Source organism: Triturus cristatus, chromosome 4_2 (assembly GCF_964204655.1).
Source record: "Triturus cristatus chromosome 4_2, aTriCri1.1, whole genome shotgun sequence".
Lineage (NCBI taxonomy): Eukaryota > Metazoa > Chordata > Amphibia > Caudata > Salamandridae > Triturus > Triturus cristatus.
Genome location: NC_140586.1, coordinates 758,283,969 through 758,301,778, shown reverse-complemented (window position 1 = coordinate 758,301,778; position 17,810 = coordinate 758,283,969). Strand labels below are relative to the sequence as shown.

At 43.8% G+C, this 17,810-nt stretch overlaps 1 long non-coding RNA gene across 1 annotated transcript in view; it reads left to right on the top strand.

The window, feature by feature from the left end:
• LOC146835001 (uncharacterized) overlaps nucleotides 1-2,538 on the top strand; it is a 73,435-nt gene extending 70,897 nt beyond the window's left edge. Inside the window, exon 3 of the long non-coding RNA XR_014960363.1 lies at nucleotides 1,135-2,538. This is a non-coding gene — a long non-coding RNA (uncharacterized LOC146835001). The remainder of the gene's footprint in view (nucleotides 1-1,134) is intronic.
• The last annotated feature ends 15,272 nt before the right edge of the window (nucleotides 2,539-17,810 follow it).

The following is a 17,810-nucleotide window of genomic DNA, read 5'->3' as shown; positions in this document are numbered from 1 at the left end:
CCCCGATCTTGCTTCCTGCAAAGAGGGATTGCCAATTCCAGTCTAGGTCGATTCCCTGACCAGGCTATCCTGGTATGAGGGCTCAGGCTAACCTAAAAGATCGGGCAGAGGGTACACCCACTATGCTCTCAAAGTAGGGGTAGTGATAGGTAGAAATATATAGAAATCAGACTGCCATGGTTGGACTGTTTATTCTTTTCACCATGTTCATTATGCTGGTTACCCTGCTTTGTTTTATCTGCCTAACAATCGCAGCTCATTCTTTCTTTTCAAGACTACGATTGTTTCAATAAATGTAATAAAAACTTTATTAGTATCTTTCTTGTGCTTATCATGGGCATGTATAAGTAAACAAAGAAAGGGATAAGATCTGTTTCTACCATTCCCTTGAGCATCAGAGTGTCATGTTTGAGGTTGTCAAAATCACCTGCCACCCCAAGAAGGTTAGGGGTTCGGGTGATGCACTGTGAGCTAGCTAGGAATTGGACCAACATTTTTTGATGGTGTGGATGGACTCAGTCCCTACATTCTGAAGTTCTGTCATCCTAATAAGCAGGCCTACCTTTCTAGTGGTAACCGTATAACAATACTGCGTGCATTTTTTCATATATTTTGTGGAAAGGTGTATCCTGCATATGTGATATTACCAAATGTGACACTGCTGCATGTTGAAATCCAGCATGCACCAATTCAGGAAGAATTTGAGCTAACATCACTCACCTAAAGTACACAAACTTAGCCTTTACATTTAGCCCTGCCCTGTGCTGATCACATGCTCTGATATTATAAATAGAGCTCCAGCTCCACAATGCACTCACAGCAAAAAACAACCTACCAAACCAGAATCGATTACTGAAAGCCAAATAGAAATCCAATGAATGAATCAATAAACTAACAAGTTAATTTTGACTGTACAGTCATAAAAGCATACAGAGCAAAATCCATACATAAAACATCATGGCAACATCACAGATAGCAACTGAAGACACTAGTATTGAGTATTAAATCTAAACTATATATAAACATTTAAAAATTGCTGGGTAGCTAAATGAAGTATTACGATTTACACCAATTCTACAAAACTCATGAAAGTATTCAAATGAATGAACTGTTTTTCCTCCTACTCTTTGCCAGGCATCCAGAGAAGAAGAAGCAAGTGGTGCAACAAATGACCATAACAAACCGCTGTGAAAAGAGGAGGAGGCCAGAGCAAGATCAGGGGTTCATGTAATCAATGAAACAGACCATGGATCCTTAGGACCTACTAGCCGGAATCAGATATCATCCAATTGGATATTGCGGTCGGCATCCATATAGACAACGTTACCATCACTTGTGAGGTTTTTGACTGCTCCTTTTCTGTGCGGTTAGAGCATTGTCACAATCCAGGAATTCCCAACGCCTGATCCAGGTATTCCGTTTGCAGCACAAGTCTGTTAACCAACATATTATATTATGCATCTGGATAATGCAGGAAAAGCTATGTTTTGTACTATTCAAAAATAAGGGGTCCACCCACCTATCACTGTTCCTTCGGAATGATAGGGCACCGGATATCAGGGTCAGAAGTTGCGGCACACCGTCTAGAGGTTCTGCCATTAAGAGGTAAGTTTAATTCATCACCTTGCCTGATTAGCTGGTTCAACCCACTATACCATGATATCGCTATAATGCAGCATTCCTCACACAATGGAGATTCAGCGCCATCATAGAAACCAGTTTCAGCTATAGCATGTACCAAATTACTAATACATAGAAAGGAGACAGCTTTTTATTCCTGCAAATGGGATTTGCAAATTCTGAAAGTGCTGCAACATGGTGGAATTTTGAGGAACAGTCAAATTACTCTCACAAGTTTGTGGGTATTCATATACCATCTTTGTGGTGAGTTTACCACCCTGGAAACACTTGCAAATGGACAACAGTAAGATAGTGTCCAGGGTGGGAATGGCAAGCGAACACCCCTATATGTAACAGTGGTAGTAGCTACGTGCAAAAACATTTTTTTCCAAGGAGAAACGAGGAAACAATATGCAAATGCTCATTAGTGCCTCATTCCTGCTTATGGAATTTCCAACCTCTGTCTTTGTCCAACATGCATGCACGGATGCAAATCCACCTCAAAAGGTAAGACCAGAGGTCACTTCCAGGAGTGCTCCTGCAACTTCTTGCAGATCCATGATCATTGGACATTGTTTCCAAGTCTAGGAGCATTTCAACGGCAGGATGCAGTAGGATTTTGTAAATCGCAACCATTGCTTTTCTGCACTCAAAGCAAGGGTTTCACACAAAATACAAAAGGGGACCTGGTGTATCACAGAAGGGTGCCTCGAATGTGGGCAGTAGGCGCTTTCTACAATATAAAGCCAAGGCACGTTGTGCAAACTGAATGTAGGCTTTATTCCCAAACAAGAAGGCAAGGGTAATGCCTTACAAAATAATTGCCATGTATCTATTGGATTTCTGTGAGTGGTGTGTACACAACTTTTTTTAATCGAAAATTCTGTAAAGATTAAATGAAATTCTAAAGTACACAGCAATAAATTGGTTATTTATTTACCGTATTGATTCTATATACTTTTCTCAGCGTGAAGAAAATGGCCACACGGGTAATTTCCCCCAGAGGCAGAGTGTTCCTTTCATATTTCATTTTCAAAAAATAATACCACAGCCATGAGTAAGTGCATACAACGTTTTATATAAAGAGAGACTGTGGTGGGTGAAGCACATATATCTGACATGGATAAATATTAAACAAACACACATGTGCACACGCACTCGCACACAAACCTATATTTGTAGAAAGACAAACATACGCACACTCAAACACAAGTACAATGTTTTCAGGGTCCAATTGGAGTGGACAATAAAAAAAGTTATTAATATATGGAATATTATTTTCAGAAATATAAACAATTGAAAAAATACAGTAAGGCATTTAGTACAATGACCACGTTTTGACGCTACTGCCACCACTGTGCTCATGAATAGAGGGCCATTTTCACAAAGTCAAATTTACAGATGTATGCGTACTCCTTCACCCAGAGTCCACATTTTTTGCTATTCACCATTTCTGAGTGGAAAGTTACACCTAGGTGTAGGTTTACGTCTCCACCTCTTCAAATCTGAGAATGCACTTATGGCTGTAAAGTTAGTACAAGTAACTTAACAACTGTATTTATTGCACCCCCTCTTCACCCAGTTCGCAGACTTGTCCGCCACCAGAGACGAAACCTCCCCCACAAGAGGTAGATATTAACTAAAGTTATAAATATACATTTTTAATCAATACAACATCTCCCCCTCACTAACATTTCTCTTTTCATTTAATATGTTGTCAATTTAGTTAGTAGGTATGTATGCAATTCATTTTTATATGTTTTATTTGTAAGTTTATGAATGTAATGTAATTTTGTTAAATTAGCTTTATTAATTTAAAAAAGAACTAATATTTAGATATAATTTTTTAATTGCCGACAATAAATATAAATATAATTTCATATGTTGAACAAATCTAATTAATGTAGTGGTAGTTCCTATGGGGTGTAATTTTATTTGCCTGCCTCCATTGATTTCTATGGTAATGTGTTGCAGTAGCAGTGGCTGGCTATGTGTGGTGCATTAGCTACTCCAAGGTGGGGGTGGAGTACGTTTACACCTGTTTTGCCATAGTTTGTGACAGAGAAGTAATTAAGAGTGATTGTATGATTGTTCTGGTTGGTATCACCTCAGAGATGATGGCGATTATTGTTCTTCATAGAGAAGTGGCAGGGGATGAGAGGAAGATAAAGATGGATTTGGGCTATCTACTACAGTAGGTGATGACAATTCAATAGATGTCTCCAGTGATAAATCAATGGCTGGTCTGATGACAGTTCTCATAATACCTCTTATGATTGCTCTTATGATTGTTCTCATGATTTATTTATTTTATTTATTTATCGTATTTTGTGTAGCGCAAACTTGACCAGAAGGCATCAGAGCACTTTACAGAGTTGACAAGGAAGAAGTTACACAAGTTACTTATGGAGCAAATACAATCATATGGAGTAAATACAAGTAGAAAGTCACAGTATATACAAGAAGTACAGGATAGACAGTAGGATATGTGAATGACATAGTTCTGCGGTAGTGACAGAGTTCTGCGGTAGTTACAGTAGAGAGTTGCAAAGGTGGGTAGATTAGAAGCAGAGTTTTTCCCTGAGGTAGTAGGCAGTGATCTTCAGATTTATTTGAGCAGTGTGGAGTAGGAGCAGCAGGACAGTCAGAAGGTTTAGGGGGGAGGTTTAAGGTACTTATTGAGAAGTAAAAGTTTAGGGGCCTTATTTATGAGAAGTGACGCATCGCTGCGTGAAAACAGTGATGCGCCACTTCTCAGTCCGCCCTCCTTGCGATATGATGGGTGCGTCATATTTACTGTATGACGCATCATGTCGCAAGTTGCTACAGATATGCCACTATTTCGAATGTATCTGTAGGCACGAAAGTGCCGTATTGCTGGGGTGTGTCTGAAAACAGATGCAACTTCAGCAATGTGTACTTTCACATGGGGCAGGTCCCTTGTGAAAGGGCCTGCACCAGTCTTACGCCTGCTGTGAGGCAGGCATAAGATATTAACGCAATGGCGTCCTAGAAGTGACGCACTGTAATCTCATAGATTTCAATGCATCACTTCTACGAGGCTTTTTGCGGGGGAACGCCCACCCTCCATACATTATACCTGGTGCAGGTATAATGTGGCACAGGGGTTTACAAAATGACGCATCTGCCTAGATGCGTCACTTTGTAAATAGGGCGCAACATTGCACAATGTTTACTCCGCCGGTGCGTCTCAAATAGTGACTCTCCGGCGGTGTAAAAGTGACGAAAGGCCTCATAAATAAGGCCCTAGGTTTCTTCTTGAAGAAATGGAATGATTGAATGTCACGAAGATCCTGAGGCAGCCAGTTTCAGATTCTGGGAGTGTTCCCCGAGAAGGAGCGGGTGCAACATTTTTCTTTCTTTAATTTTGGCGGATTCAAGAATAGACTGTTTGAGCTTCGAAGAGATCCCTTTTGGCCGGCCTCTGATCGTTTGCAAGGTAGAGCGGTTTTTCTGTGTAGAGAACTTTGTGTGTTATGCAGGCAGTTTTGAGTATACATTTTGCCGCGATACGGAGCCAGAATGAGCATCTTGCGAGTGGGTGTGATGTGCTCAAAGCCAGGGGCGGCTCCTCCGCTAAGGTGGTGGAGCATCGCCACACTGTTCTGTGAGCAGGTCAAAATGGGAAAAATAAAATGATAACGCATTGTTATCATCATTTTATTTTTCCGTCATTGAGCAGGGAGGAGGAGTAGTGGTGAGCATCATAAGTGAGCATGGCGGTTGGGCCGGCCAAACCGTCATGTGCACTTGGCATGTTCTCCACCGAGCTGTAATGCACAGCCTGGGTGAAGAACATGCACAGCCTCCCAGTCCCCATCTGAGTGCCGAACCATGGCGCTCAGGCAAGTCACGACACTGCTTCAGATGCATCGTGATTGGCTAGGGGAGTCAGGAAGCCTGTGTGCTTCCTGTTCCAGCTTCCTGCCCCTGGAGTCTTGGAAGTGGGCGAAGTGGACCGAGAGGTGGTGGCTGGCAGGCAGGTAAATGATTTCTTTTTAAATGCCATTCCCTTCCCTGACCCGCCCCCTCACCATTAATTAGCAGCCGCCACTTCTCAAAGTGACTCTCCCCTGACAGTAGTATGGATGCTGCGGGTAGTGTCACTTTTAAAGGGGGTAAGAGTGCTTTGGGGCACCTGTGATCATTGCATTAGCAAGGTCCAGGCTGGGCGCTGGAGTGGACTAAGAATTGCACCACCATCTTTAGGTCTTCGATGGGAATGAAGGGTTTGTCTTTTTAAAGGTGTTTCAACGTGTAGAAGGCACTTTTAGCTGAGGCATTAATATGCTCTTTCATGTTCAGGTTTGTGTCAAATGTAATCCCCAGATATTTGACCGGGTTGGAGATTGATAGTTTAAAGTTTAATGCAGTGAGGTTGTCGAGCCAGATACATACAGGAAAGGACTTTTCTTTTGGTTGGATGAGGAGGAGTTTTGTTTTGTTGGGGTTGAGCTGAAGATAACCATCTTAGCCAGGATTGAAACATGGAGAGAGTGCTGTTTAAGTGCTGGATGTCTTTAACTGAGTAGAATTTTCACAATTGGGTGTCATCTGCATAGTGGTGATAGTCAATTCTGGGTTTTTAGGGGTCATACAGAGGGGTTCTATATAGAGGTTGAACAATGCAGGAGACAGGACTGATCCTTGGGGGACCCCTTGTGAGACTAGTGTTGCTTTAGAGGTAGAGTTGCTTAGCATGATTAGCTGTGATCGCTGGTTCAGGAAAGAAGCAAACCACTAAAGGACAGTTCCATTGATGCCTTCACACAGTGAGAGGGTGTTTAGGAGGATATCATGGTGGACAGTATCAAAGGCAGCCAAAAGGTCCAGAAGGACTAGGAGGCAGGCCTGGCCATCATCTAGAAATCTGTGAAGGTCGCCTGTGATGTTCAGTGTTTCAGTTTCTATATTGCATCCTCTCCTGAACACATATTGGAAGGTGTCGTGGAGGTTGTATTTTTCAATGTGGTTGTTGAGATGTGCAAGCACACATTTTACAATGCCTTCGGCAAGGACAGGGAGATTAGTTATAGGTCTGTAATAATTAAAGCCGTTCATGACGGTGTCAGGTTTTTTGATGAGGGGGTGATTACCCCGACTTTAAGGGAGGCAGGCATGCATCCGCTCGATAAGGAGGAGTTAATGATTTTGGTCCATATAGGAGAGATGATGTGACAGATTTTCGACACGCGCAGCAGGGAGGGGGTTGGAGATGTGTGACCTCGGCTTCATGCAGGAGAGTAATTTGAAGACTATTCCTTCATGGATAAAGTCAAATTCAGCTCAAGTTGCAGCATTTTTCCATTGCAAAAGGTTTAGGATGGTGGTTTGCTAAGGATTGCTCAGCCCTGTGTGGTAGCAGAGGGTGTGAGCGAGGAGAGGCGGTAGGCTCATGGAGTTGCTTTACAAGGCAAAGCAGTGATTTAACTACAACTATATTCTTCAAGCACACAATAATATTTTAAAAGTAATTTCTCAAATGAGCTCAAAGTCCAATAGTTATTCAAAGTTTTCTTTATGCAGTGATTTTGCTCTTAGCCATGTGGTAATTCCATTCTGGTCAATCATGTTCCAGCCAACATGTTTCATCAACCGACTTCATCAGACCTCTCAGTATTCACGACATAGTCTTTCAGAACTCCCAAAAAATCAAATTCTCAAATATTTGATTAATTATTCCAAAAGTAGGTGCCAATATCATCATAAGTATCCTCCACTCGTCTGGAAGAGTTACAGATTCAGAGCGAGCTCATAATTGGCAGTAATGCCAAAATCCTTGCATATTACGGAGGTGGTATGCGTGTATTCTGCATACAGCGCTCATAGGATTGTATACTTAAGAATATTTGAGAATTTGATTGTGTGGGAGTTCTGAAAGGCTATGTTACTTATACTGATAAACTACTTCATGGCCAAGAGCAAGACCATTGAATAAAGGATAGTTTGAATAACTATTGGACTTTAAGTTGATTTTAGAAATTACTTTCATGATCTTATTGTGTGCCCAAGAGATGCAGTTGTATTTTGGACCTATAGGGGCCTGTGAAGAAGAGCTGGATAGCTACTCTTCTCTCCCTCTTGGAGCACCACCTAATGAAATAAGTTTTTTTTTTAATATGCCACCCTTAGTAGTATGTCTGTATAGCATTACTGACTACCTGTACTTGTTGTAGTCATTTAACTGGTTATGGTTGGATATGAAATGCCTGGGTGCAGCAAACAGTTCAAAGGAGGTAGGTAGGTGGGTGGGTGATTATGAGGTAATGTTTGGATAAACAGATAGCCATTAAGAAAAGTTGTAAGAATGATGGGGACTGGGAATGTGTGAAGGAAAGGATAGGATAGGTTAGGGCAAGAAGAGAGGCTGAGTGTGAAAAAGAATGTAAGTTAGCTTAGTCAGCAGCTTACATGATGGCCATTGTGACAAGGAATGTGGAGGGAAATCATTGAGGTAAAGTTTTTGATGTTTGTAGAAGGAGGTAGAAGTGATCACTATGGTTGATTAGAGTTGAGAGATGTAGATAGCAGGCAAGGGATGCTGAGGAGCAAAGCAAAAAGGAAAATTAGCAAACATTGTTGTACTAGTTGTGTTGGTTGGTGGTGTGAGAGAGTGTGTAGTTTAGAGAAGTAAATTGAGAATATAGTAGCTGGGAAGGTAAAGGAGCAGGGAGTATAGAAGCTCTGGTGGTGAGACAAGGAAAGGACCGTAGAAGATAGGGAGGGATGAGAAAGGAGTGGAAGATGGGATAAAGGAGGGATGTACAGAAAGAGGAAGAAAGTAACGGGGGGCTTTTACTTGCAATTATTATTATTATTATTAATTACATTTATTGGGCGCACAGCTACCCTATTCAGGGTTTCCCGGCGCAAATAAGTCTAGAACTAGACTGAGTAACTAAGCCAATTAAATATGGGAGCTGCTGTCCATGGAGGATGTAATTACATAGAGTGGGGTGGGGCAGGTCTCTCTAAAGAAAGTTTGGGGGAAGCAGGATACCACTATTGTCGAGATTTGTGATAATTCGAATAGGATAGGGACATTTAGCCATTGTACGTACACTGGCGTATTTATGTTCTTTTTTGTGTTGTCATTTTCTCATTAGAGAGTCATCGTTTTACCCTATAGCAACTGCAGCTAGGCTACGACAGCCAATTGAGTGCTTAATAATTTGAAGGTAATTCCAGGTTTCCTTAATATTGAGTGATATTTTTTATTGTAAATGGGGAGACTTCGCTATATGCACCATTTTTATCTTCAGGTAGACGCTTTGCCAGCCCACTAAGTCAGTGGAGCCCCTAGCCACCAGTCCTGCGGTGGCTAAACACTTGTCACATTTAGAGATTCTCACCTCCCTGCTGGGGATTCCTTTGATGAAATTGCTTTTACTGGTGTGGCTGATGAACTTTCATCACATTTAAATGCTGAGGGCCTCCATTTTTCAGCTCCTTTGGTATTCTCTTTTACTTTTCAACAACAATATCCCAAAATGGGGGGTTGTTGCTGAGAAGCAAAAGACAAAATACCCCAAAACACAGGGAGCTTTCTTCTTTCACCTCAGGGCATTTTCACATTTTCCTTTGCTGGACCACATTGGCGATTCTGGGAAGACATCTTCAGTGACAGTCACCCACCCTGAAAAGGAAGGGGCAGCCACCACCGTGGCTCAACGGTTCACTGTTTGAGGACCAGTCTGGTCAAGAGCTTTGATGGCAGGTCCCCCAACTCTGTCTAAGACGGTGGAATTGGAAGTTTGGCGGGACTTGAGCTACACTAGTATATGACACAAAAATAAGGTAATCAGGTTTTTGTTTTGGATCAAAGCAATGGGATTTAATGTGATGGTTAGATATGGAGCAGTGGAGGCTCAGTTATCAAAACTACTTGGATATTTCTGCAAATCCGGTGAAGGTTTCAAGCGTATGCATTTGATGGTGCTGGCTATATCTGGAGGTCAGAGCCTGGACCACTTGAAGTGTAAAAATATATATAAACAAATATACCCAGAAAAAGAACAGTTAAAACTGAATTATGGTTCAGGCGCAAACATGCAAAACCACAGAAATTGACCAGCTATATTTACCAAAGCTCACAATACACACCATATATTTACCAAAGCTCACAATACACACCATAACTTGAACAGCCAGTCAAGTTCTTCTCTCAATAGCTTTTTTCTTTGTTATGTACCGTTGGCAAACTTGTGTTCTGAACGTGTTTGGTGGTGTGAGTTCTGGCTTGTGTTTAGTGCGTTCATAAAAATTGCAGGCAAATTTCAGTGGATTGCAGATATGAGCCAAAAAAATAACTTGCTTCTTAATTGGATTTTTTCAGTAAAATTAATTGGGTTTTTTTTAATGATGTAATTTGTTTCCAAACCTCACTGTGCATGGCCTGCAGCCAGAACCTGCACCTATCCCGACATGGGTAGCAGACATGTGGCAGGTTAGACACAGAGCCTTTGGTCACACACACCGTGGTTGCCCTGCACCCACCTCTGTTGTATACAGCCTTCAGCAGTATGCAGTGGGGTTGGCTGTAGGGCCTAAACTTCCGCTGACCCTTTCCCCACCTGACTGCAGGTGGGCAACTCATGCTACGGTCAGCCGAAAACTCTTAGCCTAATACAGCAATGGTTGGCTGCCCATGCAACCTGTGGTAGGGCTGGACTGGAAACCCAAAGCAGTCCTGGCAATTTTGTCAGATCAGTCTCCCCCCCCCACAACCCCCCCCATCCTCCCCCTTCCCCCCTGGAGAGGGTTGATGGGGTTTGCAGGTGTGAAGCACTGCTGCTTTTGTTACTGGGTCAATGTTGCAGCACTGCTGCAAAACCGCCCCGTAGTAACAAACCCTGCCCCCGCCACTACAAAACCAATCTCCACCTTCCAGCCTCCCAGTGAAAGCCTGATGCCCGCCACGGCCAGTCTGGCCCTGACCTGTGGCCAGGCCCTGCACCGAACCTGCTGCGAGCAGCTAACCGCTGCTGCATACAGCCTTTGGCTGTGTGCAGTGCGAGGTCAGCCGCTGGGCCTGGCTTAACAGGAAGCTTAGTTGTTGCATCTTGTTACTTCCTGCCTTGATAAAGATCCACTTTTTGGGTCGAAACGCATCAGTTTTTTTTATGTGAACACAACACATTCGCAATTTCTTCCCAACATGGATTGGAGTGCCAGTAATTCTCTTTGGGAATGGAGGAGTTTGTAAAGCCGTAATTGGCAGGAGCCTGACCGCTACTGACCGCTACTGTGTGCATGGCCGGTGAGGGCAGTGTGTCTGTGCCACAACAGGCAGTGTGTGGGATCGTGCTATGGATTGATGGATGTTGTGTCATAATTAGGGCTCCCGGTTTTCCGTTTTTACGGATTTCTACATATAAATACAGACGGAAAACAAATCTTCCTTTGTCTGTATTTATATTTAGAAACAGAAAAATACTAGTAAATCTGTGCATGGATGAGGTCCCCTTCTGGCATGTGCTAATCAGCAGTGAGGAAGCACACCTCGGGCGCACGTTAAGCTCCTCTGCTACAATCTAGTCACTCGCCTCAAATACACTCACTTGCAGTGCACGTTATGTTAAAGGCAGACGGCCCATTGTCATTCTAAATGTGATAAACATCTGCAGTCAGAATGACAATGGGCTGTCCACAGCCTGTGTGAGGTCGGGGAGGGGCTGTTGCATCCCGTGGAGTTCCAAAGAGAAGTGCGAGCTGGCCCCAAGAACTTTCTAACTCCTGGGGCTTATCGCAGCTAAGCTCCCCGGGTGCTCTGATAAAAACTGAACAAGGCACGGGCCTTGAGAAAGCTGACATCAGCCCATTGTGCCTGCTGCCACCAGGCCCTGGTGTTGGTGTGCAAGGAGCTGTTTACACAGGAGCTGTGGGTTCACGCCTTGCCCTTCAACAATGGACTGCCAGGGACGGGCATTTCTTCCTGAACTCGATGTCATGAGAGGCAGACAAGGCCTGGTCTGTTCGGGGAATGCCTGGTGTTTCCTCCCCGTGAAGAAAGGCCCCCCTGGGCTGAATCGAGACACAGAGAGTGAGGCGTTCTCCTTTCCACCCCTTGCCATGGTTCAAAGACACGGCAAACACAAGCTACAGAGATGCGTTTTCCAGCACCAAGTGTAATGTGACAACAACGTATTCATTTATATAGCGCTTGCTATTTAGGTTTGCAGCTTCGCAGAGCTACAAATAACTACTGCCACCTACGCCCAACTATATTTTACTCATTTTATTGCACTCAGAAGGAGTACACATGTGTACACATCTGCCCAAGAGCACACTGCACCTGTTGAACTAAGGTCCTGACCTGTTTCTCTCTCACTCCTGCAGTACTTGTCTGTGAAGGTGTTGTCACCCAGAACCCATTTTTTTTGGGAGCCTGGATTTACTTTAATCCAGAGCAAGATAGGGACAGGCTGAAACCTGAGAAAGAAGGAAGAGGAAAGTAGGACAACAGTGACAAGAGTGAGACAGACCAGAAGTGCAGATGAGTGGGAGAATACCAAGACTAGAATGTAATAGAGAAGGAAATATCCTTTCCCCAGTCAGAGTACTGTCGGGAACTTGTGGCCTTGTGTAATTTGCCAATGATGTTCACTGATAGCCCGACATAAATCAAGTGCATTAATCGTGGGGGCGCAAGGGGGGTTGGTACCTTCCTGTTGGCAGGGGCTGTTTTTCGGCGTACATCACTCCTTTTCCTTACTACTTTAGAGACACAGAAAGGCCTGTATCCTTTTGAGATGGTTCCAGTCCAGCAATTAAAAATCAGTGGGGGTTCGACGTTGAGAGCACATCCAGTTTAGGAGCTCTGTAGATTTTAGCACTTGCTCTGTGTGCTCTGGGCTGTTTGATTTTATTTTTAATCCAATGACAAGCAGTTTAAAAGACAACAGGGGCCCTGAATGAACTATGGCTACCAAAGCACCGGTAAGGAAACATATAAAAAAAAAAATTACTGTGAAAAAAGCAGACGTTTTTACTGTGGGAATTGCGGCTAATGTATGTAGCACTCGAAAGTTGGATCAATTAATACTGTGGTACTAACAAATGCAATGCATTTCTTGTATATTATAGAAGTAGTACAGCACTAAGTTTACTCAATGCCTTCAACTTCAAGTGTAGAAAGGCATTTTATTTTCGCTGTGTTTTCAATTTACATAAAAGTGGAAAAATACTAGCTGTAGCGTCGTCTTTTGCGTGTGGCAAAAATAAATGTGGATAAATACAGAAAAAATGCCCAAAAAATAAATACGGATAATTACAGACGGAAATGGCAAAAAAATAGATACCATAAAACTGGGAGCTCTAGTCATAATGCAGATTGAATTACTATCTTACTATCACTGTGGAATTCTTGGTGGCTTTTTACCTCATCATCTTTCTTTTCAGAGGAATAACCTGGAGTATTTTGGCAAGCAATAACACTTCCTATTCAGGTGAACATTTTGCATTCGTAGAAAACTCTTCAGTGTCGTTTGCTACAGTCCTGTGAGTCAGGGCTGAGACCGGTAGCACTTGTGTGTGTCACATTATGGTCCTAGTGAAGGAGCAGATGTTATTCCACCCACGCTCGGCCTTAAGCTTATGTTAAACCTGTATGCAGCACGCCCTGGTCCGCGCCCCCTGGTGACCGTCAAACGTCTGCCTGCAAAGATGTCTTCCTCATACAGTTATTAGACAGCCGCCATTTTCGCAAAAAGCTCCATTCATGTAATTAATACATTTCATTACATCTGCCTCGCTTCACATGTGCCAAATGAATGCAAATGGACTGGGGGCTTCGGCGTTTAAACGCGGACCTAACTTCACTCCTAATAGAAAACGTCATTATTCTAGTGTTTGCTTTCAGGGTGCACGCGGCATGCGCGGGGTTGAAGGCAGCACGAGAGGGGGGCGGGGACAGAAGAAAGGGTCCTTTGTTAGCCGGGATAGTTAAGTTGCTGCACTGTATGACAGATTTCTCCTCGTGAACCCTAATGGATAGTAACACAATCAATAGACGACGGCAACAATTTCGTTCTGCTTCACCTAATGTAATTGAAAAGTAACTCAAGCAGAAATTCGGAGTGGTTTGTGATGTATTTGTTCTTTCTTTGGGTGTTTTTTGATTTAGATAAGGATTAGGTCTTTACTGATTGGAGTGGGTGTAATCGTTATTATAGGCACCTTTCGACAAGACGTCCTACCCGGGACAGCGGAGTGAGAGAGCTGAGAGGCGCGAGCAGGCGGCGGCGCGAGCAGGCGGCGGCCTGCAGCCGGGGCCGGACCGGGGGAAGGCACTCATTACAGGCCGCCCTGCGGTTCCGAGGCGCCCCCAGCGCACATTACCGGCTTCAGGGCATTACAAGCTCCGCTGTAAATAAAGGGGCCTGGATTTACAACGACAGGATTTTTTTTCTTTTAGAGAGCCATGCAGCCGAAATCTGCAAGAGAAAATCCGGGGGAGGTGAAAATGAGGAGTTACCAGAGGATTCGGGCGCAAAATTACCAATTCACACAGGAATTTTTCATTTCGGTGGGGACCCTAAAGATCCCGCCTATAATAGACTGGTAATTGCCTCACCTGGCCTGGTATCTCAAGTGTTGGGGGGATTACCAGCTCGATAAGGCTCAACAGGGGCCAATCTAGTCAATCTACAGTGACAAAGTGACACACAGCTCCTTGAGTGTGAAAAACCCAATTCACAGAGCTATCTTTTTAAACGTGTAAAGTACAGAATGCTTAAGTTAAATTACTGGCCTCTCTTTGGTCCTGCTCTGGGATCAATATCTTTTAGAACCACCATCTGAAAAGCATATTTGCATAATGTATACATACGTAATATAAGTTACGCACACAGGATATGCATGCATTGTGCCACTGTGAACCTTGCGTGCATAACATACGCATGCTTTACATCTTTATCCAGGAGTATTTTTGATGTTTGCTTGCATTCCAATGTCATAACTTCTGTTGCTGCAAATGATCCAGACACACTGCAGTTTTCTCACTGCTAGACTGTGAGCATAATGTTGTCAAGGGTGTGTATTGTTTTGTATTGTAATTGCATTTATACAGCTCTTACTACCCCTGACGAGGAGTCAAAGCGATTTTTCGGCGAGTAGCACGCTACTCCGGAAACCATAAAGGATTAGTGGTGAATTAGGATAGTGAAATATGAAGTAATGTGAGGGGTGGATATACTAGTCTGTTATTTGGATTGCAAAGGAATAGTGGAGGTATAAAAGAGGGAAGGGTCTAGAATTTTTAATTGTTTTGTAGTTTATAGGCGAGGGTCGGGTGGGTTGTCAGACCTCCAATACCAACGAAAACTATCTCGAGGATTCTCTCAGCCACACCTCATGAGACAAATTTCCCAATTTATTTAGATTATTCTCCTTAGTAGTGGCATTACTGCTATTTGAGAGACCACTACACTACACTAGCACTAACTGCACGTTTACCTTGGTCCTGAAGAAGCGCCTGGGATCTCCCTCTGAGACTGTTCACTGCACGAAACATGTTGACCTCCAACATGCCCATTAAGGGTATGCTATTTGTCTAGCTACCGAGGGCCATTATCCCCCTCAAGCAGCACAACCTTTTGTTTTTTTACTGATGAGAGAGGAGTTACTCTCTATTAAACTCTTTAAATACCCCTCCAGCCATCTTTTTACCTCACATTAGGACATCACTGCCACTCAGACCCGCACGCACCCTTACAGCTATCTCTGACTAAGTGACCCTTCGGGGGACCAGTAGGGCATTGCAGCACCGGCCCGACGAGGAGCACTGCCCAATAATGAAGCATGATATCCTTCGGGGTATGTGAGGGCACCAAGACCAGGACACACTGTCCCCAGACACTATAAATTGAGAACGACTACAGTTTTCTTCTTCACATTCTATGTTTCTCTTACAGGAACTATGCCTCTCTCAGAATACGATTATAGTTCTCAGGAGCATGAGTCACGGGGCCTATATTTAGCTCCTTGTTCCCCTTACCCCTTATTGTTGTGATTTTCTTGCTTAAACATCCTGTGTGCCTCTGTCATTTGTGTATTCACCATCTGGGTTCAGAGTGACAGGAGCTGGGATGTACATTCACACTAGACAAACACAAGGGGTGAGGTGGGGTGTGCTCTGCCTTTCCTGGGTGACTCACAGCCAGGCTGAATAGACCTGGTTGCCTTTAGAGTAGTGGTAGGAGTTGTCACTTGCACCTTAATGGACTGTGGCTACCTTCCACAAAGCTGTCTCTCCCTTCTGGAGTGAACCTGGCCTGAGCCAGGTAGAACTGGTTTATGTATGCAAGAGGAACTTTGTTTGTGCCAACTTCAAAAGGGAAATATGGTATAAATATTGGGGTCTTGACTTCAGAACTTTAGAACTCTTTTGGATCAAGAAACCTGCCAAGAAGAAGAGCTGGAGAAGCTGTCAGGAGAGACTACCACTGTGCTGTATGCTTTGGTGTGCTGGTCTGCTGGGCTTCTTCTGTCTTGGGCAGTGAAAAGACTGGCCTGGACTTTCTGCATCTGTTTTCCCTGAGTTTCTCCAAGGACTTGAGTTAAAGCTTGCCCCCTGTTCATGAAGTCTTAGGAACAACAAAGACTTCAAGTTCATCTGCTACCAGCACTCAGAAATGTGTGTTTTGTGCTGCAACAGAAGAAAAAGCAACCTGATGCCGTCAACAGTGCTGCGGCTGGCTCAGTGACCTGAAGGCACCGCTCGTGGAGAACACGGAGCACCGCAGCCCTGGTCTCACCGACGACGCCATCCGAGCTGACATTGATGCCGCTGCCTACACCATGGTTTGGGGCACTGCTCATAAGTTAGACGACACACCGACCCATCCAACACGGCAGCCTTGGCCCACCAACATCGGTGCCTTTGACTCTAGTTCGTCAGTCGACAACAGCGCCTCAGCAACGACGTTGACGCTGCCTGCACCGTGACCTGCTAGCACCGTAACGAGCACCGCCCATCTTTGCACCGCAGCCCTGGTCTCAACGATGCTGCTGGACATCGCCACCGAGCCTGCACCACGAATTGTGTGTCTTTTGCACAACGACCCGAGGGCGCCGCACGCCTCACTGCTGAACGTCACGCCGTAGTCCGGATGCCTGCCGACGCCGGTGTTCCTGACTTCAACCGCACGGAGTTCAACCTGCAATGCGTGTGACTTCAAAGGCCCGATGACTCCTGCACCGACCTCCGGAAACGACGCCTGTAAATGCCGGCTCTTAGGAGCTCACTGCGAGGTCCCTGATGCCCTGCATTTCTAAAGGTACAGTTTTGCGGGCCTTCCCGACATCGTACCTGGCCGGCGATGCCGCAGTCCACCAGAACTGTTGGATTTCTTTGTTCACGATGAAGTGATAGCCCGAGACAGAGCTATAGACTTCAAGGAACTATTTTTAATGACTATTTTTGCTTTATTAGTCTTTGAATCACTGTATGTGGGATTCTTATAGTTTTGGTTTTGTTTTACACAGATAAAAGACTGCTGTGGTGTCCTTTTGTAGTGTTTTCATTGTATTCCTCTTTGTTATGTACAAATGATTTACACACTGCCTCTGAGATAAGTCTGACTGCTCGTGCCAAGCTTACAAGAGGGGGAGCAGGGGTTATTTCAGAAGTGTAAGTCCCTTATCCTGACTAGGAAGAAGGGCCCCTACTTGGACAGGGTAACAATCTGTCAACTAGAAACCCCCTTTTCTAACACTTGTAAATCGTGTTCTAGTAGGTGGGGATGTGTAAGTCTACACTTTTGAGTAACTTTACACTTGTAAGTGGTAAATAGCCAAAAGTGTAAGAAAATACTTACATGTGTAAATTACTCACAAGTGCAAGTTACCTTTTCTGAATAGCTGCCTCTCTTTTATCCATGGTTTTACTTCGGAAAAAAATGAAACACCAAATAAATTATACATTTGTGACACCAAAAACTACACCATACTAGATGTTTCAATCGATAAGAGTGTATCCTATGTCTTAGTGCACAACGTGTGTGAAGTTGCATAATTTTTTTTCTAGTGAAATTATGTAATATTTTCTGTATGAACCAGTCTCTGGCTGCTTTCTTGCGAGACTTTTTTATGTGCACAGGGCACTTAAATAAAAGGTACCTGTAATATGACATTTTTAGAAATCTCACTCATTTTAAGTACCACTAAAA